Genomic DNA, 19,717 nt, shown 5'->3' with positions numbered 1-19,717 from the left:
ACCAGCCTTCATTGCCAGATCCCGCAGCCCACATAGGAGTCACCTAAACTGCAGGCACCATAGAGTCGGCTAACCCGACCGCAACACGACAGGACAACGCATTGGAGGCAAAGTGACGTTGACACTACCCGGAAACAGCTGGCGTGCTGGAACCAGGCTGGGCAGGAGGGAGTACCCGTGCCAAAGTCACTGCCGAGAACCAGCTGACGGTACTGGAACCCGGATGGGTAGTAGAAGGTACAAGAGCAAATGGAACTACCGAGGACCAGCTGACGGTACTGGAACCCGGATGGGTAGCAGAAGGTACAAGAGCCAATGGAACTGCCGAACACCAGCTGACGGTACTGGAACTCGGTTACTAAGCAGGAGGTACCTGTGCCAGAAAGCACTACCAAGGACCAGCAGACGTTGGTGGAACTTGGATACCGAGAAGGAGGCACCTAATCCAAAGGCACTGCCGAGAACTAGCTGACGGTACTGGAACCCTGATGGGTAGCAGAAGGTACCCATGTGAAAAAAAGTTCAAGGCCGCGAGCCGGCCGCAGTTACCAAAACCCACAGTCCTACAGGGGGTGCTTGTCCTATTGGCACTATGGAACCAGCCTTCATTGCCAGATCCCGCAGCCCACATAGGAGTCACCTAAACTGCAGGCACCATAGAGTCGGCTAACCCGACCGCAACACGACAGGACAACGCATTGGAGGCAAAGTGACGTTGACACTACCTGGAAACAGCTGGCGTGCTGGAACCAGGCTGGGCAGGAGGGAGTACCCGTGCCAAAGTCACTGCCGAGAACCAGCTGACGGTACTGGAACCCGGATGGGTAGTAGAAGGTACAAGAGCAAATGGAACTACCGAGGACCAGCTGACGGTACTGGAACCCGGATGGGTAGCAGAAGGTACAAGAGCCAATGGAACTGCCGAACACCAGCTGACGGTACTGGAACTCGGTTACTAAGCAGGAGGTACCTGTGCCAGAAAGTACTACCAAGGACCAGCAGACGTTGGTGGAACTTGGATACCGAGAAGGAGGCACCTAATCCAAAGGCACTGCCGAGAACCAGCTGACGGTACTGGAACCCGGATGGGTAGCAGAAGGTACCCATGTAAAAAAAAGTTCAAGGCCGCGAGCCGGCCGCAGTTACCAAAACCCACAGTCCTACAGGGGGTGCTTGTCCTATTGGCACTATGGAACCAGCCTTCATTGCCAGATCCTGCAGCCCACATAGGAGTCACCTAAACTGCAGGCACCATAGAGTCGGCTAACCCGACCGCAACACGACAGGACAATGCATTGGAGGCAAAGTGACGTTGACACTACCCGGAAACAGCTGGCGTGCTGGAACCAGGCTGGGCAGGAGGGAGTACCCATGCCAAAGTCACTGCCGAGATCCAGCTGACGGTACTGGAACCCGGATGGGTAGTAGAAGGTACAAGAGCAAATGGAACTACCGAGGACCAGCTGACGGTACTGGAACCCGGATGGGTAGCAGAAGGTACAAGAGCCAATGGAACTGCCGAACACCAGCTGACGGTACTGGAACTCGGTTACTAAGCAGGAGGTACCTGTGCCAGAAAGCACTACCAAGGACCAGCAGACGTTGGTGGAACTTGGATACCGAGAAGGAGGCACCTAATCCAAAGGCACTGCCGAGAACCAGCTGACGGTACTGGAACCCGGATGGGTAGCAGAAGGTACCCATGTAAAAAAAAGTTCAAGGCCGCGAGCCGGCCGCAGTTACCAAAACCCACAGTCCTACAGGGGGTGCTTTTCCTATTGGCACTATGGAACCAGCCTTCATTGCCAGATCCTGCAGCCCACATAGGAGTCACCTAAACTGCAGGCACCATAGAGTCAGCTAACCCGACCGCAACACAACAGGACAACGCATTGGAGGCAAAGTGACGTTGACACTACCCGGAAACAGCTGGCGTGCTGGAACCAGGCTGGGCAGGAGGGAGTACCCGTGCCAAAGTCACTGCCGAGAACCAGCTGACGGTACTGGAACCCGGATGGGTAGTAGAAGGTACAAGAGCAAATGGAACTACCGAGGACCAGCTGACGGTACTGGAACCCAGATGGGTAGCAGAAGGTACAAGAGCCAATGGAACTGCCGAACACCAGCTGACGGTACTGGAACTCGGTTACTAAGCAGGAGGTACCTGTGCCAGAAAGCACTACCAAGGACCAGCAGACGTTGGTGGAACTTGGATACCGAGACGGAGGCACCTAATCCGAAGGCACTGCCGAGAACCAGCTGACGGTACTGGAACCCGGATGGGTAGTAGAAGGTACAAGAGCAAATGGAACTTCTGAGCAGCAACTAGCGGTATTGGAGCCCAGGGTAAATACTAAAAACGGAGGAGCCAGAGGTGTATTTGGAGGAGGTTTTAAATCCGTAGTACAGTGGATGTGGACAAAGCAGGAGAATTTGCCGGACACACAGCTGGGGATCAGCTGACGTTACTGAACCCCAATAACACTGGAGCAAGCGTTGACTGTGCAGACGGCACTTCTGAGCAGCAACTAGCGGTATTGGAGCCCAGGGTAAATACTAAAAACGGAGGAGCCAGAGGTGTATTTGGAGGAGGTTTTAAATCCGTAGTACAGTGGATGTGGACAAAGCAGGAGAATTTGCCGGACACACAGCTGGGGATCAGCTGACGTTACTGAACCCCAATAACACTGGAGCAAGCGTTGACTGTGCAGACGGCACTTCTGAGCAGCAACTAGCGGTATTGGAGCCCAGGGTAAATACTAAAAACGGAGGAGCCAGAGGTGTATTTGGAGGAGGTTTTAAATCCGTAGTACAGTGGATGTGGACAAAGCAGGAGAATTTGCCGGACACACAGCTGGGGATCAGCTGACGTTACTGAACCCCAATAACACTGGAGCAAGCGTTGACTGTGCAGACGGCACTTCTGAGCAGCAACTAGCGGTATTGGAGCCCAGGGTAAATACTAAAAACGGAGGAGCCAGAGGTGTATTTGGAGGAGGTTTTAAATCCGTAGTACAGTGGATGTGGACAAAGCAGGAGAATTTGCCGGACACACAGCTGGGGATCAGCTGACGTTACTGAACCCCAATAACACTGGAGCAAGCGTTGACTGTGCAGACGGCACTTCTGAGCAGCAACTAGCGGTATTGGAGCCCAGGGTAAATACTAAAAACGGAGGAGCCAGAGGTGTACTTGGAGGAGGTTTTAAATCCGTAGTACAGTGGATGTGGACAAAGCAGGAGAATTTGCCGGACACACAGCTGGGGATCAGCTGACGTTACTGAACCCCAATAACACTGGAGCAAGCGTTGACTGTGCAGACGGCACTTCTGAGCAGCAACTAGCGGTATTGGAGCCCAGGGTAAATACTAAAAACGGAGGAGCCAGAGGTGTATTTGGAGGAGGTTTTAAATCCGTAGTACAGTGGATGTGGACAAAGCAGGAGAATTTGCCGGACACACAGCTGGGGATCAGCTGACGTTACTGAACCCCAATAACACTGGAGCAAGCGTTGACTGTGCAGACGGCACTTCTGAGCAGCAACTAGCGGTATTGGAGCCCAGGGTAAATACTAAAAACGGAGGAGCCAGAGGTGTATTTGGAGGAGGTTTTAAATCCGTAGTACAGTGGATGTGGACAAAGCAGGAGAATTTGCCGGACACACAGCTGGGGATCAGCTGACGTTACTGAACCCCAATAACACTGGAGCAAGCGTTGACTGTGCAGACGGCACTTCTGAGCAGCAACTAGCGGTATTGGAGCCCAGGGTAAATACTAAAAACGGAGGAGCCAGAGGTGTATTTGGAGGAGGTTTTAAATCCGTAGTACAGTGGATGTGGACAAAGCAGGAGAATTTGCCGGACACACAGCTGGGGATCAGCTGACGTTACTGAACCCCAATAACACGGCAGCAAGTGTTGACTGTGCAGCCGGCACTTCCGAGCGCCAACTGGCAGTGTTGGAGCTCAGGGATAATACTGAAAACAGAGGAGCCAGAGGTGTAATTGGAGAAACTTTCAAATCTGTAGTAGTGAGAATGTGGACAAAGCAGGAGAATTTGCCGGACACACAGCTGGGGATCAGCTGACGTTACTGAACCCCAATAACACGGCAGCAAGTGTTGACTGTGCAGACGGCACTTCCGAGCGCCAACTGGCGGTGTTGGAGCTCAGGGATAATACTGAAAACAGAGGAGCCAGAGGTGTAGTTGGAGAAACTTTCAAATCTGTAGTAGTGAGAATGTGGACAGAGCAGGAGAAATTGCCGTCCGCACAGCAGGGGAACAGCTGACGTTACTGAACCCCAATAACACGGCAGCAAGTGTTGACTGTGCAGACGGCACTTCCGAGCGCCAACTGGCGGTGTTGGAGCTCAGGGATTACAGTTCAGGTGGTAGAAACATGAACAGAACAGGAGACCTGGATACTGTTGCCAACCAATTATTTATTCTGGAAGAGGACTGGCAAATTCATGAGAGATCCAGGCCTTGTTCATTTTGAGAAAAGTAAGCCGGTCAACGTTATCGGAGGATAGTCGCATGCGACGGTCTGTTAGTACACCACCTGCGGCACTAAAGACGTGTTCCGATAATACACTAGCTGCAGGGCAAGCTAGCACCTCCAATGCATACTGACTAAGCTCTGGCCATGTATCCAGCTTACAGACCCAAAACTTGAAGGGAGAAGAGCCGTCTGGGAGTACACTAAGAGGGCAAGACATGTAGTCTGTCACCATCTGACGGAAACGTTGCCTCCTGCTGACTGGAGCCGTCTGTGATGGTGTAGACATTTGTGGCGGCGGGGACACAAAACTTTGCCACATTTCGGCCATACTGGTCTTGCCTTGTGCTGAGGCGCTGCTTCTGCTCCCTCTTTGTGCAGAGCTTCCTCCACTGCCTCGACGCACTGAGCTGCTTTGTAAAGCACTAGCAGCACTGCTCTCGGTTGGAATGGAGAACATGATGGAATGCACCAGTGCGTCTTGGTACTCCCGCATTTTACGCTCCCGGTTCAACGGTGTTATGAGGCTTTGTAAGTTGTCCCGATAGCGAGGATCTAGGAGGGTGGACACCCAATAATCAGCCGTGTTGAGAATGTGGGCGATGCGACGGTCGTTTCTCAGGCACTGCAGCATGAAATCAACCATGTGCTGCAGACTGCCAACTGGCCAAGAAACACTGTCCCCTGCTTGAGGCGTGATCTCTGCCTGCTCTGCATCACCCCACCCTCGCTCTAGATACTGACTACTAGAGCATTGTGTACCTCCCTCCTCTGGACAGATGTCTTCCTCATCCATTGACTCCTCCTCATCCTCCTCACAAAGTGTCCCCTGCCTAGGCCTTTGTGAGGAACCACGTTGCGCAGACTGTAGAGAAGCAGATGGCATTTGTGACTCCTCATCCTCCACCTCTTCCAAAACCTCGTCCCTTAGTGCTTGCAGTGTTTTTTCAAGCAGGCAGATAAGGGGGATAGTTATGCTGACTAGTGCATCATCTGCACTCGCCATCCGCGTGGAATAATCGAAGGCACGCAAAACGTGGCAAATGTCCTTCATAGAGGCCCACTCAGTGGTGGTGAAGTGTGAACGGCGCGCACTGCGACTTGTTTGCGCCTGCTGCAGCTGGTACTCCATTACTGCTGCCTGCTGCTCACACAACCTCTCCAACATATGTAACGTTGAATTCCACCTGGTGGGTAGGTCACATATGATGCGATGTTCCGGAAGACGTAATCGGCGCTGCAGAGCTGCAATGCGTGATCTTGCATTGCTGGAACGCCGCAAGTGAGCGCACTCTATGCGGACCTTGTGAAGCAGTGCATCAAGATCCGGATAGTCCCTCAAAAAACTCTGCACGACCAAGTTGAGCACATGTGCCAGACATGGGATGTGAGTGAGGTTGGCTAGGCCCAGAGCTGCCACCAGATTTCGGCCATTGTCACACACTACCATGCCTGGCTGGAGATTCGCTGGCACAAACCACACGTCACTCTGCTGCTTGATGGCATTCCAGAGCTCCTGCGCTGTGTGGCTTCGATTCCCCAAAGAAATTAATTTTAATACGGCCTGCTGACGTTTGGCCACGGCTGTGCTCATATCGGTCATCATAACAGGTAACCGTTCACGGGTCGATGTGGAGGTAGACCGTGACGGCTCCTGCAGCACTGATTCAGAGGAACTGGAGTATGAGGAGGAGTCAATGTGTACAGACTGGATTCCTGCAATCCTTGGAGTTGGCAGAACACGTACAGCGCCACTCTCAAGATTTGTACCCGGCTCCACAGCATTTACCCAATGGGCAGTGAGGGAAAGGTATCGTCCCTGTCCATGCTTACTGGTCCACGCATCGGTGGTCAGGTGGACCTTGCTACTGACGGCGTTTTGTCGCGCATGTTTAATTTTTCCCTCCACATGATGTTGCAGGGCAGGGACGGCTTGCCTGCTGAAATAAAAGCGGCTGGGCACGTTGTATTGTGGGACTGCCAATGCCATAAAGTTACGGAATGTGTCAGTCTCCACCAGCCTGAATGATAGCATTTCAAGGGCCAGTAGTTTAGCAATGCCAGCATTCAGAGCCTGTGCTCGGGGGTGGTTTGCCGAGTATGGGCGCCTTTTCTCCCATGCCTGTGCTAACGATGGCTGTAGACTGGCCTGGGAGTGTGAGGATGACTGGGAAAGTGGTGCTGTGGGTGGAATTACACTGTGTCTCTGTACAACAGTGCCAGAGATTCTTCCATGGCGATCCTGTGAGGAAGCCGAACCAGCTGTGTGTGAGCTAGAGGAAGAGGCTACAACACGAGCTGAAGAGGTGGTAGGTGGCGCTGTAGGTTGGCCTAGGTCTTCAGTGTGTTTTTGTAACTCCACCACGTGCTTGGTCCGCACATGTTTCCACATATTTGTGGTATTGAGGTTGCTGACACTTTTCCCTCTTTTCACCTTCTGATTACACAGCTTGCATTTGACAAAGCAAATGTCATCTGCAACTGTGTCAAAAAAGGACCAGGCACTGCAAGTCTTGGGAGCGCCCACTTTGGATTTTGGAAGAGCCATGCTCCTAATGGGTGCTGAAGTGGAGGCTACAGGCAACCAAGTCTGTCCCCTCCCTCTCCCTCCTTTTTGGGCCGTTCGGGGAATCTCTTCCTCAGAGCTGCTCCCACCACCTTCCTGTCCCTCACGCCATGATGGGTCAAGGACCTCATCATCTACACCACCCTCTTCAAACAACTGCTTCTCCTGGGTAGTCTCGACAGCACAGTACGCACCAGAAAGTGGCACCTGAGTCTCATCATCAGATGCGTACTGAGGTGTGCTGCTGACCATAGGCACTGGCCCACCCGCCTCTTCAGATTCAGAGAGACAAAACGGTTGCGCATCACTGCATACTACCTCTTCTTCAAATTCTAGAATTCTGCTTGGCTGGCCCCCTCTTTCCAAGCCAAGAGATTCAGAGAACAGAAGTAGATATGGCTCCTGTCCAGGGCTCTCTGACTGCCTGGGCAATTTGGCAGGTGGTGAAGAGACAGATGGGTGCTCTTCAGTGCTCAGGACCTGAGAGGATCTGGAACTAATTGAAGTCGATGCGTTAGCTGCCATCCATCCGACAATGGCTTCAATTTGGTCCTCGCGCAGCAGTGGGGTACGGCTAGCTCCTACAAAGCTGCGCATAAAGGACTGTTCCCTGGTAAAACTGGGGGATGCTGAGTCACTGGTGCCCGCAGCAGGCACAGAATCCCCACGTCCTCTCCCTGCAGGCACAGAATCCTCACGTCCTCTCCCTGCAGAAACTCCACGCCCACACCCACGACCACATGCCTTACTCCCTGCCTTCTTCATCTTGGTAGACTGATAAAGATAGGCAGAAAAGTACTAAGGGCTTAGTGTGCTTATTCCTGAACAGCTGCTAACAGGTATAAGAAACACTAATTTTATAAAGTGTGGACTAGACTTTAATATGAGCTAATGTGGCCTACACAACTATAAAGTGGAGTGTTTGGTGAACTTTATTTAGGCTTTTTTTGTCACAAAAAGACACTGGATGTGCCTAAAGATGTAATAACGATAGTATCACAAACTTTTTGTAGCTATTACAATGTAGGAAGGTAACCTACAATGCAATAGATGAGGCTGCAAAAAATAGGCTAATACTAATCTGGCTGGGGCTGCAGGGCACAATGCTGCAGAAAGGCTCCTCTATCTACTCCTATATAGTGTGTTTGGAACCAATTTAGCTGAATACGGATGGAACCACCACACTAATAGGAGAAATCAGGAAAAATTATGAATTGGCAAAAAAGGACAATGTATGAGGCAGTGACACACACTGAGTGCACTACAACCAGACGTGGCTGAAGCACACACTACAGGGTGAGCTGCACTCACACACACAGACCTTGCAGACAGCGGTGAACACTACAGCGCTGCAAGGCACAGCGATTTATAAAGTAGCTTGGGTAAAGCAGTATAGAGCAAATAGGTAGCTAAACTATCCCTCAGAACAACAGCGTCCTATCCCTAACTGAATTCACAGCAGAGTGAGCTCAAAATGGCGGCGGCGGCTTTTATAGTGCATCATGACATCATTTCAGCAGCCAATCACAGCCATGCCATTAGTTAAGATGCCTACATGCCTAACAGGATGTGCCCACACTTCGGGAGCCATTATACAGCATGGGAGCTTATGCAGGAGCCATTATACAGCATGGGAGCTTATGTGGGAGCCATTATACAGCATGGGAGCTTATGCAGGAGTCATTATACAGCATGGGAGCTTATGCAGGAGCCATTATACAACATGGGAGCTTATGCAGGAGCCATTATACAGCATGGGAGCTTATGTGGGAGCCATTATACAGCATGGGAGCTTATGCAGGAGCCATTATACAGCATGGGAGTTTATGCAGGAGCCATTATACAGCATGGGAGCTTATGTGGGAGCCATTATACAGCATGGGAGCTTATGCAGGAGCCATTATACAACATGGGAGCTTATGCAGGAGCCATTATACAACATGGGAGCTTATGCAGGAGCCATTATACAACATGGGAGCTTATGCAGGAGCCATTATACAGCATGGGAGTTTATGCAGGAGCCATTATACAGCATGGGAGCTTATGCGGGAGCCATTATACAGCATGGGAGCTTATGCAGGAGCCATTATACAACATGGGAGCTTATGCAGGAGCCATTATACAACATGGGAGCTTATGCAGGAGTCATTATACAGCATGGGAGCTTATGCGGGAGCCATTATACAGCATGGGAGTTTATGCGGGAGCCATTATACAGCATTGGAGTTTATGCAGGAGCCATTATACAGCATGGGAGCTTATGCGGGAGCCATTATACAGCATGGGAGCTTATGCGGGAGCCATTATACAGCATTGGAGTTTATGCAGGAGCCATTATACAGCATGGGAGCTTATGCGGGAGCCATTATACAGCATGGGAGTTTATGCAGGAGCCATTATACATCATGGGAGTTTATGCAGGAGCCATTATACAGCATGGGAGCTTATGCTGGAGCCATTATACAACATGGGAGCTTATGCAGGAGCCATTATACAACATGGGAGCTTATGCAGGAGCCATTATACAACATGGGAGCTTATGCAGGAGCCATTATACAGCATGGGAGCTTATGCAGGAGCCATTATACAGCATGGGAGTTTATGCAGGAGCCATTATACAGCATGGGAGCTTATGCGGGAGCCATTATACAGCATGGGAGCTTATGCGGGAGCCATTATACAGCATGGGAGCTTATGCGGGAGCCATTATACAGCATGGGAGTTTATGCAGGAGCCATTATACATCATGGGAGTTTATGCAGGAGCCATTATACAGCATGGGAGCTTATGCTGGAGCCATTATACAGCATGGGAGCTTATGCGGGAGCCATTATACAGCATGGGAGTTTATGCAGGAGCCATTATACAGCATGGGAGCTTATGCAGGAGCCATTATACAACATGGGAGCTTATGCAGGAGCCATTATACAGCATGGGAGCTTATGTGGGAGCCATTATACAGCATGGGAGCTTATGCAGGAGCCATTATACAACATGGGAGCTTATGCAGGAGCCATTATACAGCATGGGAGCTTATGTGGGAGCCATTATACAGCATTGGAGTTTATGCGGGAGCCATTATACAACATGGGAGCTTATGCAGGAGCCATTATACAACATGGGAGCTTATGCAGGAGCCATTATACAACATGGGAGCTTATGCAGGAGCCATTATACAGCATGGGAGTTTATGCAGGAGCCATTATACAGCATGGGAGCTTATGCGGGAGCCATTATACAGCATGGGAGCTTATGCGGGAGCCATTATACAGCATGGGAGCTTATGCAGGAGCCATTATACAGCATTGGAGTTTATGCAGGAGCCATTATACAGCATGGGAGCTTATGCGGGAGCCATTATACAGCATGGGAGTTTATGCAGGAGCCATTATACAGCATGGGAGCTTATGCGGGAGCCATTATACAGCATGGGAGCTTATGCGGGAGCCATTATACAGCATGGGAGTTTATGCAGGAGCCATTATACAACATGGGAGCTTATGCAGGAGCCATTATACAGCATGGGAGCTTATGCAGGAGCCATTATACAGCATGGGAGTTTATGCAGGAGCCATTATACAGCATGGGAGTTTATGCAGGAGCCATTATACAGCATGGGAGCTTATGCAGGAGCCATTATACAACATGGGAGCTTATGCAGGAGCCATTATACAGCATGGGAGCTTATGCAGGAGCCATTATACAGCATGGGAGTTTATGCAGGAGCCATTATACAGCATGGGAGTTTATGCAGGAGCCATTATACAGCATGGGAGCTTATGCAGGAGCCATTATACAACATGGGAGCTTATGCAGGAGCCATTATACAGCATGGGAGCTTATGTGGGAGCCATTATACAGCATGGGAGCTTATGCAGGAGCCATTATACAACATGGGAGCTTATGCAGGAGCCATTATACAGCATGGGAGCTTATGTGGGAGCCATTATACACCATTGGAGTTTATGCGGGAGCCATTATACAACATGGGAGCTTATGCAGGAGCCATTATACAACATGGGAGCTTATGCAGGAGCCATTATACAGCATGGGAGCTTATGCAGGAGCCATTATACAGCATGGGAGTTTATGCAGGAGCCATTATACAGCATGGGAGCTTATGCGGGAGCCATTATACAGCATGGGAGCTTATGCGGGAGCCATTATACAGCATGGGAGCTTATGCAGGAGCCATTATACAGCATTGGAGTTTATGCAGGAGCCATTATACAGCATGGGAGCTTATGCGGGAGCCATTATACAGCATGGGAGTTTATGCAGGAGCCATTATACAGCATGGGAGCTTATGCGGGAGCCATTATACAGCATGGGAGCTTATGCGGGAGCCATTATACAGCATGGGAGTTTATGCAGGAGCCATTATACAGCATGGGAGCTTATGCAGGAGCCATTATACAACATGGGAGCTTATGCAGGAGCCATTATACAGCATGGGAGCTTATGTGGGAGCCATTATACAGCATGGGAGCTTATGCAGGAGCCATTATACAGCATGCGAGTTTATGCAGGAGCCATTATACAGCATGGGAGCTTATGCGGGAGCCATTATACAGCATGGGAGCTTATGCAGGAGCCATTATACAACATGGGAGCTTATGCAGGAGCCATTATACAACATGGGAGCTTATGCAGGAGCCATTATACAACATGGGAGCTTATGCAGGAGCCATTATACAGCATGGGAGCTTATGCAGGAGCCATTATACAGCATGGGAGTTTATGCAGGAGCCATTATACAGCATGGGAGCTTATGCGGGAGCCATTATACAGCATGGGAGCTTATGCGGGAGCCATTATACAGCATGGGAGCTTATGCAGGAGCCATTATACAGCATGCGAGCTTATGCAGGAGCCATTATACAGCATTGGAGTTTATGCAGGAGCCATTATACAGCATGGGAGTTTATGCAGGAGCCATTATACATCATGGGAGTTTATGCAGGAGCCATTATACATCATGGGAGTTTATGCAGGAGCCATTATACAGCATGGGAGCTTATGCTGGAGCCATTATACAGCATGGGAGCTTATGCTGGAGCCATTATACAGCATGGGAGCTTATGCAGGAGCCATTATACAACATGGGAGTTTATGCAGGAGCCATTATACATCATGGGAGTTTATGCAGGAGCCATTATACAGCATGGGAGCTTATGCTGGAGCCATTATACAGCATGGGAGCTTATGCTGGAGCCATTATACAGCATGGGAGCTTATGCTGGAGCCATTATACAGCATGGGAGCTTATGCTGGAGCCATTATACAGCATGGGAGCTTATGCAGGAGCCATTATACAGCATGGGAGCTTATGCAGGAGCCATTATACAGCATGGGAGCTTATGCTGGAGCCATTATACAGCATGGGAGCTTATGCTGGAGCCATTATACAGCATGGGAGCTTATGCAGGAGCCATTATACAGCATGGGAGCTTATGCAGGAGCCATTATACAGCATGGGAGCTTATGCAGGAGCCATTATACAGCATGGGAGCTTATGCAGGAGCCATTATACAGCATGGGAGCTTATGTGGAAGCCATTATACAGCATGGGAGATTATGCGGGAGCCATTATACAGCATGGGAGCTTATGTGGGAGCCATTATACAGCATGGGAGCTTATGCAGGAGCCATTATACAGCATTGGAGTTTATGCAGGAGCCATTATACAGCATGGGAGCTTATGCTGGAGCCATTATACAGCATGGGAGCTTATGCTGGAGCCATTATACAGCATGGGAGCTTATGCAGGAGCCATTATACAGCATGGGAGTTTATGCTGGAGCCATTATACAGCATGGGAGCTTATGCGGGGGCCATTATACAGCATGGGAGCTTATGCTGGAGCCATTATACAGCATGGGAGCTTATGCGGGGGCCATTATACAACATGGGAGCTTATGCTGGAGCCATTATACAGCATGGGAGCTTATGCTGGAGCCATTATACAGCATGGGAGCTTATGCTGGAGCCATTATACAGCATGGGAGTTTATGCTGGAGCCATTATACAGCATGGGAGCTTATGCAGGAGCCATTATACAGCATGGGAGTTTATGCAGGAGCCATTATACAGCATGGGAGTTTATGCGGGAGCCATTATACAGCATGGGAGCTTATGCGGGAGCCATTATACATCATGGGAGCTTATGCAGGAGCCATTATACAGCATGGGAGTTTATGCGGGAGCCATTATACAGCATGGGAGCTTATGCTGGAGCCATTATACAGCATGGGAGCTTATGCTGGAGCCATTATACAGCATGGGAGTTTATGCTGGAGCCATTATACAGCATGGGAGCTTATGCAGGAGCCATTATACAGCATGGGAGCTTATGCAGGAGCCATTATACAGCATGGGAGTTTATGCGGGAGCCATTATACAGCATGGGAGCTTATGCGGGAGCCATTATACAGCATGGGAGCTTATGCAGGAGCCATTATACATCATGGGAGTTTATGCAGGAGCCATTATACAGCATGGGAGCTTATGCAGGAGCCATTATACAGCATGGGAGCTTATGCTGGAGCCATTATACAGCATGGGAGCTCATGCGTGAGCCATTATACAGCATGGGAGTTTATGCAGGAGCCATTATACATCATGGGAGCTTATGCAGGAGCCATTATACAGCATGGGAGTTTATGCAGGAGCCATTATACAGCATGGGAGCTTATGCTGGAGCCATTATACAGCATGGGAGCTCATGCGTGAGCCATTATACAGCATGGGAGTTTATGCAGGAGCCATTATACATCATGGGAGCTTATGCAGGAGCCATTATACAGCATTGGAGTTTATGCAGGAGCCATTATACATCATGGGAGCTTATGCTGGAGCCATTATGCAGCATGGGAGCTTATGCTGGAGCCATTATACAGCATGGGAGCTTATGCTGGAGCCATTATACAGCATGGGAGCTTATGCAGGAGCCATTATACAGCATGGGAGTTTATGCTGGAGCCATTATACAGCATGGGAGCTTATGCGGGGGCCATTATACAGCATGGGAGCTTATGCTGGAGCCATTATACAGCATGGGAGCTTATGCGGGGGCCATTATACAACATGGGAGCTTATGCAGGAGCCATTATACAGCATGGGAGCTTATGCTGGAGCCATTATACAGCATGGGACCTTATGCTGGAGCCATTATACAGCATGGGAGCTTATGCTGGAGCCATTATACAGCATGGGAGCTTATGCTGGAGCCATTATACAGCATGGGAGCTTATGCAGGAGCCATTATACAGCATGGGAGCTTATGCTGGAGCCATTATACAGCATGGGAGCTTATGCTGGAGCCATTATACAGCATGGGAGCTTATGCTGGAGCCATTATACAGCATGGGAGCTTATGCAGGAGCCATTATACAGCATGGGAGTTTATGCTGGAGCCATTATACAGCATGGGAGCTTATGCTGGAGCCATTATACAGCATGGGAGCTTATGCTGGAGCCATTATACAGCATGGGAGCTTATGCTGGAGCCATTATACAGCATGGGAGCTTATGCAGGAGCCATTATACAGCATGGGAGTTTATGCTGGAGCCATTATACAGCATGGGAGCTTATGCTGGAGCCATTATACAGCATGGGAGTTTATGCTGGAGCCATTATACAGCATGGGAGCTTATGCTGGAGCCATTATACAGCATGGGAGCTTATGCTGGAGCCATTATACAGCATGGGAGCTTATGCTGGAGCCATTATACAGCATGGGAGCTTATGCTGGAGCCATTATACAGCATGGGAGCTTATGCTGGAGCCATTATACAGCATGGGAGCTTATGCAGGAGCCATTATACAGCATGGGAGTTTATGCTGGAGCCATTATACAGCATGGGAGCTTATGCTGGAGCCATTATACAGCATGGGAGCTTATGCTGGAGCCATTATACAGCATGGGAGCTTATGCAGGAGCCATTATACAGCATGGGAGTTTATGCTGGAGCCATTATACAGCATGGGAGCTTATGCTGGAGCCATTATACAGCATGGGAGTTTATGCTGGAGCCATTATACAGCATGGGAGCTTATGCAGGAGCCATTATACAGCATGGGAGCTTATGCAGGAGCCATTATACAGCATGGGAGCTTATGCAGGAGCCATTATACAGCATGGAAGCTTATGTGGAAGCCATTATACAGCATGGGAGATTATGCGGGAGCCATTATACAGCATGGGAGCTTATGCAGGAGCCATTATACAGCATGGGAGCTTATGTGGAAGCCATTATACAGCATGGGAGATTATGCGGGAGCCATTATACAGCATAGGAGCTTATGCTGGAGCCATTATACAGCATGGGAGCTTATGCTGGAGCCATTATACAGCATGGGAGCTTATGCTGGAGCCATTATACAGCATGGGAGCTTATGCAGGAGCCATTATACAGCATGGGAGTTTATGCTGGAGCCATTATACAGCATGGGAGCTTATGCTGGAGCCATTATACAGCATGGGAGCTTATGCTGGAGCCATTATACAGCATGGGAGCTTATGCAGGAGCCATTATACAGCATGGGAGTTTATGCTGGAGCCATTATACAGCATGGGAGCTTATGCTGGAGCCATTATACAGCATGGGAGCTTATGCAGGAGCCATTATACAGCATGGGAGCTTATGCAGGAGCCATTATACAGCATGGGAGCTTATGCAGGAGCCATTATACAGCATGGAAGCTTATGTGGAAGCCATTATACAGCATGGGAGATTATGCGGGAGCCATTATACAGCATGGGAGCTTATGCAGGAGCCATTATACAGCATGGGAGCTTATGTGGAAGCCATTATACAGCATGGGAGATTATGCGGGAGCCATTATACAGCGTGGGAACTTATGCGGGAGCCATTATACAACATGGGAGCTTATGCAGGAGCCATTATACAGCATGGGAGCTTATGCTGGAGCCATTATACAGCATGGGAGCTTATGCGGGAGCCATTATACAACATGGGAGCTTATGCGGGAGCCATTATACAACATGGGAGCTTATGCGGGAGCCATTATACAACATGGGAGCTTATGCTGGAGCCATTATACAGCATGGGAGCTTATGCTGGAGCCATTATACAGCATGGGAGCTTATGCGGGAGCCATTATACAGCATAGGAGCTTATGTGGGAGCCATTATACAGCATGGGAGCTTATGCTGGAGCCATTATACAGCATGGGAGCTTATGCAGGAGCCATTATACAGCATGGGAGCTTATGTGGAAGCCATTATACAGCATGGGAGCTTATGCGGGAGCCATTATACAGCATGGGAACTTATGCTGGAGCCATTATACAGCATGGGAGCTTATGCAGGAGCCATTATACAGCATGGGAGCTTATGCAGGAGCCATTATACAGCATGGGAGCTTATGTGGAAGCCATTATACAGCATGGGAACTTATGCAGGAGCCATTATACAACATGGGAGCTTATGCGGGAGCCATTATACAGCATGGGAGCTTATGTGGGAGCCATTATACAGCATGGGAGCTTATGCAGGAGCCATTATACAGCATGGGAGCTTATGTGGAAGCCATTATACAGCATGGGAGCTTATGCGGGAGCCATTATACAGCATGGGAACTTATGCAGGAGCCATTATACAACATGGGAGCTTATGCGGGAGCCATTATACAGCATGGGAACTTATGCAGGAGCCATTATACAACATGGGAGCTTATGCAGGAGCCATTATACAGCATGGGAGCTTATGCTGGAGCCATTATACAGCGTGGGAACTTATGCGGGAGCCATTATACAGCATGGGAGCTTATGCCGGAGCCATTATACAGCACGGGAGCTTATGTGGGAGCCATTATACAGCATAGGAGCTTATGCGGGAGCCATTATACAGCATGGGAACTTATGCGGGAGCCATTATACAGCATGGGAACTTATGCAGGAGCCATTATACAACATGGGAGCTTATGCGGGAGCCATTATACAGCATGGGAGCTTATGTGGGAGCCATTATACAGCATGGGAACTTATGCAGGAGCCATTATACAACATGGGAGCTTATGCGGGAGCCATTATACAGCATGGGAGCTTATGTGGGAGCCATTATACAGCATAGGAGCTTATGCGGGAGCCATTATACAGCATGGGAACTTATGCAGGAGCCATTATACAACATGGGAGCTTATGCGGGAGCCATTATACAGCATGGGAGCTTATGTGGGAGCCATTATACAGCATGGGAACTTATGCGGGAGCCATTATACAACATGGGAGCTTATGCAGGAGCCATTATACAGCATGGGAGCTTATGTGGGAGCCATTATACAACATGGGAGCTTATGCAGGAGCCATTATACAGCATGGGAGCTTATGCGGGAGCCATTATACAGCATGGGAGCTTATGTGGGAGCCATTATACAGCATGGGAACTTATGCGGGAGCCATTATCCAGCATGGGAGCTTATGTGGGAGCCATTATACAGCATGGGAACTTATGCGGGAGCCATTATACAACATGGGAGCTTATGCGGGAGCCATTATACAGCATGGGAGCTTATGCAGGAGCCATTATACAACATGGGAGCTTATGCAGGAGCCATTATACAACATGGGAGCTTATGCGGGAGCCATTATACAGCATGGGAGCTTATGCAGGAGCCATTATACAACATGGGAGCTTATGCAGGAGCCATTATACAGCATGGGAGCTTATGCGGGAGCCATTATACAGCATGGGAGCTTATGTGGGAGCCATTATACAGCATGGGAGCTTATGCGGGAGCCATTATACAGCATAGGAGCTTATGCGGGAGCCATTATACAGCATGGGAGCTTATGTGGGAGCCATTATACAGCATGGGAGCTTATGCGGGAGCCATTATACAGCATGGGAGCTTATGTGGGAGCCATTATACAGCATGGGAACTTATGCGGGAGCCATTATACAACATGGGAGCTTATGCGGGAGCCATTATACAGCATGGGAGCTTATGCAGGAGCCATTATACAACATGGGAGCTTATGCAGGAGCCATTATACAACATGGGAGCTTATGCAGGAGCCATTATACAGCATGGGAGCTTATGCGGGAGCCATTATACAGCATGGGAGCTTATGCGGGAGCCATTATACATTATGGGAACTTATGCAGGAGCCATTATACAGCATGGGAACTTATGCGGGAGCCATTATACAGCATGGGAGCTTATGCAGGAGCCATTACACAGCATGGGAGCTTATGTGGAAGCCATTATACAGCATAGGAGCTTATGCAGGAGCCATTATACAGCATGGGAGCTTATGCGGGAGCCATTATACAGCATAGGAGCTTATGCAGGAGCCATTATACAGCGTGGGAACTTATGCGGGAGCCATTATACAGCGTGGGAGCTTATGCGGGAGCCATTATACAGCATAGGAGCTTATGCAGGAGCCATTATACAGAATGGGAGCTTATGCAGGAGCCATTATACAGCATGGGAGCTTATGCAGGAGCCATTATACAGCATGGGAGCTTATGCGGGAGCCATTATACAGCATGGGAGCTTATGCGGGGGCCATTATACAGCATGGGAGCTTATGCGGGGGCCATTATACAGCATGGGAGCTTATGTGGCAGCCATTATACAGCATGGGAGCTTATGCAGGAGCCATTATACAGCATGGGAGCTTATGTGGGAGCCATTATACAGCATGGGAGCTTATGCAGGGGCCATTATACAGCATGGGAGCTTATGCGGGAGCCATTATACAGCATAGGAGCTTATGCAGGAGCCATTATACAACATGGGAGCTTATGCAGGAGCCATTATACAACATGGGAGCTTATGTGGGAGCCATTATACAGCATGGGAGCTTATGCGGGAGCCATTATACAGCATAGGAGCTTATGCGGGAGCCATTATACAGCATGGGAGCTTATGCGGGGGCCATTATACAGCATGGGAGCTTATGCAGCAGCCATTATACAGCATGGGAGCTTATGCAGCAGCCATTATACAGCATGGGAGCGTATGCGGAAGCCATTATACAGCATGGGAGCTTATGCGGGAGCCATTATACAGCATGGGAGCTTATGCGGGGGCCATTATACAGCATAGGAGATTATGTGGGAGCCATTATACAGCATGGGAGCTTATGTGGGAGCCATTATACAGCATGGGAACTTATGCGGGAGCCATTATACAACATGGAAGCTTATGCGGGAGCCATTATACAGCATGGGAGCTTATGTGGAAGCCATTATACAGCATGGGAACTTATGCGGGAGCCATTATACAGCATGGGAGTTTATGTGGGAGCCATTATACAGCATGGGAGTTTATGTGGAAGCCATTATACAACATGGAAGCTTATGCGGGAGCCATTATACAGCATGGGAGCTTATGTGGAAGCCATTATACAGCATGGGAGCTTATGTGGGAGCCATTATACAACATGGGAGTTTATGCTGGAGCCATTATACAGCATGGGAGTTTATGTGGAAGCCATTATACAACATGGAAGCTTATGCGGGAGCCATTATACAACATGGAAGCTTATGCGGGAGCCATTATACAGCATGGGAGCTTATGTGGAAGCCATTATACAACATGGAAGCTTATGCGGGAGCCATTATACAGCATGGGAGCTTATGTGGAAGCCATTATACAGCATGGGAGCTTATGCGGG

Source organism: Phyllobates terribilis, unplaced genomic scaffold (assembly GCF_046119375.1).
Source record: "Phyllobates terribilis strain yellow unplaced genomic scaffold, ASM4611937v1 Scaffold_5__5_contigs__length_657084704, whole genome shotgun sequence".
Lineage (NCBI taxonomy): Eukaryota > Metazoa > Chordata > Amphibia > Anura > Dendrobatidae > Phyllobates > Phyllobates terribilis.
Note: the sequence above shows the minus strand (reverse complement) of the source record.